Here is a 7538-nt window from a genome sequence, read left to right as displayed (position 1 = left end):
TGATTACTTGTTCTGAGTTTCAACATTGGGATGCTATAGCACAATGGCAAAATGTCTAGATAATCTTCAAAAGCTATTTGGCTTTTAAATAAACTGTAGTTATTGGCTTTTGCAGAGTTACGATAAGTTTCTACCCATTTTTGTCTATAACTATCTTTAAGTCTTTGGGTCAGATTGTTTATCAGCCATGCGGTTGATACAGATTGTGGATAGTACCACACAAAAGACAGCCCATTTTCATCTAGAATCTGTTTGATTTTAAGTAACCAGCCAGTTTTGTGTATTTGTAAATTAAAACATTCAGTTAATGCGTTCAGGGGAAAGTAGTCTGTACAAACAAGGGACGTCACTACACTCCAACAAAAAATGAGGTCCGAAGCAGACACAATTAGATCCACTTCCGGTCGCTGGCGATGCAAGATGGATTACTTGGCAAATGTTATGAGTAATAGTACATGTAGACGACATTCATTAAAGGGCACTGCTTCATATTAACAACACACCGATAAAGTATTTGCTCTCTCTCTCTCTCTCCCTCTCTCTCGTTTGTGTGTGTGTGTGTGTGTGTGTGTGACTGAGAGAGGAGAGAGAGAGAGAGAGAGAGAGAGGAGCGAGCAAGGGCGGTAGACCCAGACGGAAACAAAGAGACAGAGATCCAGTGAGTCAGAAATGACTGACTGAATGACATGAATATTAGGCTAAGTTTAAACAGTCCTACATGGATGAGTGAGAAAATAAGTAAACAATAAATCATAGTGAGCGCAATACTTACAGGCTACAGGTCCATTGTGCGGTGTAAAACGGCGGAGACAATCCCAGCAACACATGAAACAGAGATTATTGGCACCATTCTGATCACAACAGTAGTTTCGGGAGAGCCATAGACAGACAGAGAGGGGGAGAGACAGACAGACAGATAAATAGATGGACAGACAGATGGACAGACAGACAGACAGCTACAGACACAAGAGACAGACACAGAAACAGAGATAGAGACACCGATGGATAGAGACAGAAAGAGAGCAAAGACAACTATAGAGATGGAGAGATATGATTCATAACGAAACCAAATTAACCAGTCAGCTAATTATCAACCAGTCAACCGACCAAGCAGCCAACGACCAGCAACCAGAAAGTAAGCCACAATCACACCCGTCTCCCTGAAGGACGGGTACAAAACCTACCCCAGGGTGCCAGCGACAGGCGTTGGGGGTGTTGACACTCTCTCGGAACGGCTTCTTGCAGTTCTTGCACGTCACCACCGCCAGCAGCCTCATCCTGGGGGAGCTCGGCGAGTTCAGCGCCAACGTCATCTCTCCTTCCTCCATGACGTCACCATCCGGTCCTGATGACGTCAAGAAAACGTCAGCGCTCCTGTCGCCATGACGGCTGGACGAGCAGCGCTCCCCGAGAGGCGAGGCAGGCACGATGCGGGGACTGTTGTAAGCGGAACCGGCGTTGCTGGCGTCACCGTTGCTGCTGCGGAAGGTGTTGTTGCCGCTTCGGCCACGGTGATGATGACGAAATCGTTGAGGAGACGTCAAGATGACGTCGCTGGGTGTGCCGTGAGCAGGCTGGTCTTGCGGGGAGAGGTCGTCCGGCAACACCAGAGCGGGGACGGCAGAGCGCGGGCTGGGCACCAGAGGCGGAGCAGTGCGCCGCGGGCTGAGCACCAGAGGCGGGACAGTGCGCGGACTGTGGGAGGCGCCGGATACGTTGTTGTTGTTGGTGGTGGTGCTGCTGCTGCTGCTGTCCGCCGTGTCTGTGCCGTGGAAGACGTTGACGTTGATGCCGATGCTTACGTTGTGGCGGAGTCTGCTGCCGGCGGTGACCCGGCGGTGGTGGTCCAGGATCCGCTGGCGTTGCTGCTGCTCCAAGCGGATGTGCTGCCGCTGGAGGTTCTCCCGGTGCTGCCGGAGTTCTATGCTGGTCAGCCTGGCAGAGTGTGCGGAAAGCATGGTATAGTAGTTTTGACGAATGGTGTAGATTGAACACATTAGGTCCTAATGAGTTTAATCTTACTAAACCTGACATACTTTGGAAAAACTTTCTTGTTATCATTACCATTCTAATCATTACCATTCTTACCATTCAAACCCAAGACCTCTTAACCCTACAAAAGAACAAATCTATAACCATGTAGGCACAATGCCTCTTGATCCATTAACTGCGCAATCATAATTTGTCAGCACACCGCAGATGAATGTCCTGACCAGCTACGGATGTCAAGGACATATATGTGTGTGCGTGTGTGTGTGTGTACACATTTTGTATCTGTATTTGTATTTTTATTATTATTAATTTTTTTTTAATCACAACAGAGTTCTCTGTGTGAAATTAGGGCTGTGTGAAATTCGGGCTACACTACAACGCCACTCCCTTTTTTTTCTCTCTCTCTCTCTCTCTCTTTTTTTTTTTTTTTTTTTTTTTTTAATTGTTGTTGTTGTTGTTGTTATTTTTTCCTACGTGCAGTTTTATTTGTTTTTCCTATCGAAGGGCATTTTTCTACAGAATTTTGCCAGAACCAATCCTTTTGTTGCTGTGGGTTCTTTTACGTGCGCTAAGTGCATGCTGCACACGGGACCTCGGTTTATCGTCTCATCCGAATGACTAGCGTCCAGACCACCACTCAAGGTCTAGTGGAGGAGGAGAAAATATCGGCGGCTGAGCCGTGATTCGAACCAGCGCGCTCAGATTCTCTCGCTTCCTTGGCGGACGCGTTACCTCAGTCTAGGCCATTCAGTACAGATTACAAGACACTATTATCATAATCACATATTTTCATCATTTTCACGCGAGAAGAAATTAAAGTAAATAACGGGCATATTTCCCGTGAAATAGGGAATATATCTTTTTGCTGATATTTCCAGTGAATATAGATGAAACATATAAGTGAGCATCAGGCTACAGATCGCAGTCAGTTTCGTAATCACGTTGAATGAAGCAGCAAGTGAAACCATTGTCTTCATCATACAACTATTTGGATGATGTTGACTACAACTGCAACATGACAATACTTGTGTATCAATTGGCATACGCTAGTAATTGAAACAGCCAATTATGACAATTCATATTGCACAAGACTTTAATCATTATGATTTACAAATACCCGGGGTAGGCCTGATCAGCACGTTGGGTTTGTACAAAGATCGAGAATATCTGCTCCCGCTTTTAAAACGACAGATTTGGTGGTGAGTATAATATGGCCGGGTCAGTGTCGATCGAAGCTTGGACACCTCACTGGAACTGGAAACTGAACTTCTTCTTCTTCTTCTTCTGCGTTCACTCGTATGCACACGAGTGGGCTTTTACGTGTATGACCGTTTTTACCCCGCCATGCAGGCAGCCATACTCCGTTTTCGGGGGTGTGCATGCTGGGTATGTTCTTGTTTCCATAACCCACCGAACGCTGACATGGATTACATGATCTTTAACGTGCGTATTTGATCTTCTGCTTGCATATACACACGAAGGGGGTTCAGGCACTAGCAGGTCTGCACATATGTTGACCTGGGAGATCGTAAAAATCTCCACCCTTTACCCACCAGGCGCCGTCACCGTGATTCGAACCCGGGACCCTCAGATTGACAGTCCAACGCTTTAAACACTCGGCTATTGCGCCCGTCAAAAACTGAACTTCAATTATTGATAGTTTATTTCCGAGAGACTATGCCGGGAACAGATGCAGACTGGGAGAGATAAACCACCACTACCACCACCACCACCAACAACAACAACAAAATGAAATGAAATGAAATGAAATAAAATAAAACAAAACAAAATAAAATAGGATAAAATAGAATTTAAAAAAAATTTAATTAAAAAAAAAATAAAATAAATAAATAAATGAAAAATAAATAAAAAGCCAGCGATAAGATTACTTGGCAGCTTTGATGAACTGCTGCCGGAGCTTTTTCTCCACGCATCTCTTCTGGCTCTGGTGGGTGAAGAGGTAGACCAGCAAGGTGCGGTGCCCACACACCTCACACTGCACCTCCCGGTACTCGCACTCCTGCGCGTGCTTCTCCAGCTCCACGCGCTTCACGTTCATTGGACAGCCCAGTGGACACGTGACCGGTGCCTGTGGACACTCTTCCGCAACGTGATCCGATCGGTGAGCTAGAGTGCATACCTGTCACATGACGCAGAAAAAAGAAAAAAAAAAACTATTTGAAAAAAAAAAAAGAGGCAGAATAAGAAAAGCAGTCGTTGCCTATTTTTGTGTGCGCACAGATTTCGTTAAGTTAGCACTGAAAAGAAGTCTTTCTCCACGTAGTTATCTCATTAGACTATTTTCTACATTCTGACCATGAATATTTTTGAATTGATAATTCCCTCTCAGTTCCCTCATGCCTATTTGCTGGGAAGCGCCGGGAATGCGACAACACCATCTGTTTTTGTTTGTTTGTTTTTTTCCACAACAAGCCCGTGTTCAACATTTCTGTTCATGCAAAATAAAAGGTACTATTTCTAAAGATAGGTTTTGCCACAGACATTTTAACTGCTGAGTCGAGATTCTTGTAAACTTGCGTTAACGACAGAAGAACTATTCCAACTTAACCTTCGAACAAGAGAACTTTTACAAATCTAACATGTTGTGGACATGGGAAAGAATATCCTGCTTCACCCTCGGACTCTTTCTCTCTCTGTGTGTCTAATGCACAGGGACACAGACATAAGGACACACAGTTCATGAAAACGAACCAGTTAGCTAGTTACCTTGCCACACCCATGCTTGCAGCGGACACGGAGGTTGAGAAGTTTGACCTTGACAGGCACGGGCGGGGGCTGAGTCGCCTCCTTCGTCAAGCGAACGTTGCACGTGGGACACGTTCGCGTCTTCTCGTTCTTCAGCCGACGCCGCAGACAGGCGCCACAGAAGAGGTGAGGACAGGCGTTGTGCACGGGGTGCGCAACCACCTTGCAGCAGTCTCCGCACACCAGATCCTGAGGGACCTCGTCCTCAAACTGTTCCAAGTCCATGCCCATGGTGGACTGCGACTGAAGGAACAGCTATGTCGATGGTTGTCCAGGTGGGGGCTTTGGTGTATGGGAGCTGTCTGCTTGATAGAACGGTATTTTCCTTACACATTGTTGATAGCTGACATGGGGTGTGTGTGTGTGTGGGGGGGGGGGGGGGGGGGGGGGAGCGGGGGAGGGATCATAAAACTATGTCGTTTTCTTCTACGTTGGGATTCGTATGAAGATATCGACAAGCAGGGTTATGATGAGTCAAAGACAAGCAGACTGAATGGCAATCAGGTATATGAAGATACAGGGGTATAAACGGACAATGACAAGCAGGGATATTAACAGTCAACTATGAGCAGGGATATGAAGCGTCAACGGCAAGCACAGATATTGGGAACTGAGAAACAGGGACATAAACAAACTACAAGCAGGGATTGGAACAGTCAACTGTAAGCAGGGATATTAGCAGTCAACTACAAGCAGGGACGGATATGAACAGTTAACTCTAAACCGTAATATGAAGAGTCAGCGATAATCCGTGATGTGAACAGTCAACAATAGTCCGCCAGTGATGTGAAAAGTCCACTATAAGCATGGATTTGAATATGAACAGTCAACGATAAACCGTGAAGTGAACAGTCAACTATAAACAGGGATTTGAACAGTCAACTATTAACCGTGATATGAACAGTTAACGATAACTCGTGATGTGAAAAATCAGCTAGAAGCAGGGATATGAATATGAACAGTCAACGATAAGCAAGGGTATGAATGGTCAACTATACGCAGGGATACGAACAGCCGGTCAGCTATAAGCAGGGATAGAACAGTCAACTATAAGCAGGGATATAAAAAGTCAACTATAAGCAGGGATAAGTAGGGATATAAAAACTCAACTTTTAGCAGGGATATGAACAGTCAACTATAAGCAGGGATATAAACAGTCAACTAAAAGCAGGGATATGAACAGTCAACTATAAGCAGGGATAAGCAGGGATATGAACAGCCAACTATAAGCAGGGATATGAACAATCAACTCTAAGCAGGGATATGAACAGTCAACGATAAGCAGGGATACGAACAGTCAACTATAAGTAGGAATTTGAACAGTCAACTATAAGCAGGGATATGAACAGTCAACTATAAGCAGGCATACAGTCAACTATAAGCAGGGATAATCCGATATGAACAGTAAACTTTCAGCAGGGATATGAACAGTCAACTATTAGCAGGGAAATGAACAGTCAACCGGAAGCAGGGATTTGAACACTCAACAGGCAGGGATATGAAGAGACCAAAACAAGCAGGCAGCTTTAGAACGAACGAAGCAATCAGCCTTCCCAAGAAACAGGTGTAAAAAAACAACAACAGATTTTCTTTTCAATATTAGTTTCACACGCCCAACAAATATGGACTGTAAGTTCGTGGAGTCATCTGCTTTTACTGGTATAGCCTAATCGGGAAGGAAAACCTCATGTCCTGAGGTGGCAATAAATATCCCAGAGCTGCATAAGCTGGCAAGACGTCCAGTGGTCGTGTAAGTCCTAGCCAAACATGGAAGATCCCTCAGCTAAATGTTATTGCCAGACACTGAAGAAATAGGCGTCCAAATCAATGATCCCTGGGGCGTGATTTTCAATACGTTAGCCTATCTGCTGGGTCTCTGAAGCCAACAAAGCTTGGACGAAATGAAGGTTCGACCGTTATTAGTCTTAAGATTAATCACCTAGAACTGATGTCCATGGCGGGATTGATGAAGGAAAAAAACCAAACAAACAAACAAACAAAAAAACAACAACAAAAAACACACACACACACGATTTTTTTTTTAATAAAAAAATAAATCGCACGATCTGCTCTGTCGCATTGTCCAAAACTGGTCTTTTGTAATACAAAAACAAGAAGAAAGAAAGAAAAGAAATAACATTGAATGAAATTACATTTTTAAAACCATAAACAGTTGACACTAGTTTGGAACACACACACACACACACACACACACACACACACACACACACACACACACACACACCTGTTAGAGGGCATGGGAGAGAAAGGCAGGAAACACTGGAGAGAGACAGAGACAGAGACACAGAGACACAGACACAGAGAGAGAGATTGTTTATTCATGTGTAGGCCAAGGCCCCTAATGAAGGGGTATGTGAACATCATATTAAATAAACATCATTTAACGACATATGTCTACATGTAACACACTGTCAAACACAAATATAGCTAAATTGCACTCAGTTCACTCACTTACAAGAGCTAGAACAATCAACATTCTTATGAAATAGCAATTTCTCGGAATTTGAAAGCTTTGTATAAAAACAAAGAGAATTTTCAAACAGTTTCAGAGGAGTTTGAAGACATTAATAAGTTCAATTTAAACAGTGTAAGTTTTCTTGAATATTTAGACTTAAAAAATTCTTCTCGAATATCCCTCAAAGCTGGACAACAAAGAACGATATGCATCTCATTTTCTAAGAGGGAGAGGAGGGGGGCGGGGGAGAGAGAGAGAAAGAAAGAGAGAGAGAGAGGCAACAGTCAGTCAGTCAGTCAGAGAC

Source organism: Babylonia areolata, chromosome 18, assembly GCF_041734735.1.
Source record: "Babylonia areolata isolate BAREFJ2019XMU chromosome 18, ASM4173473v1, whole genome shotgun sequence".
Taxonomy (NCBI): Eukaryota; Metazoa; Mollusca; class Gastropoda; order Neogastropoda; family Buccinidae; genus Babylonia; species Babylonia areolata.
This window is presented reverse-complemented; position numbering follows the sequence as displayed.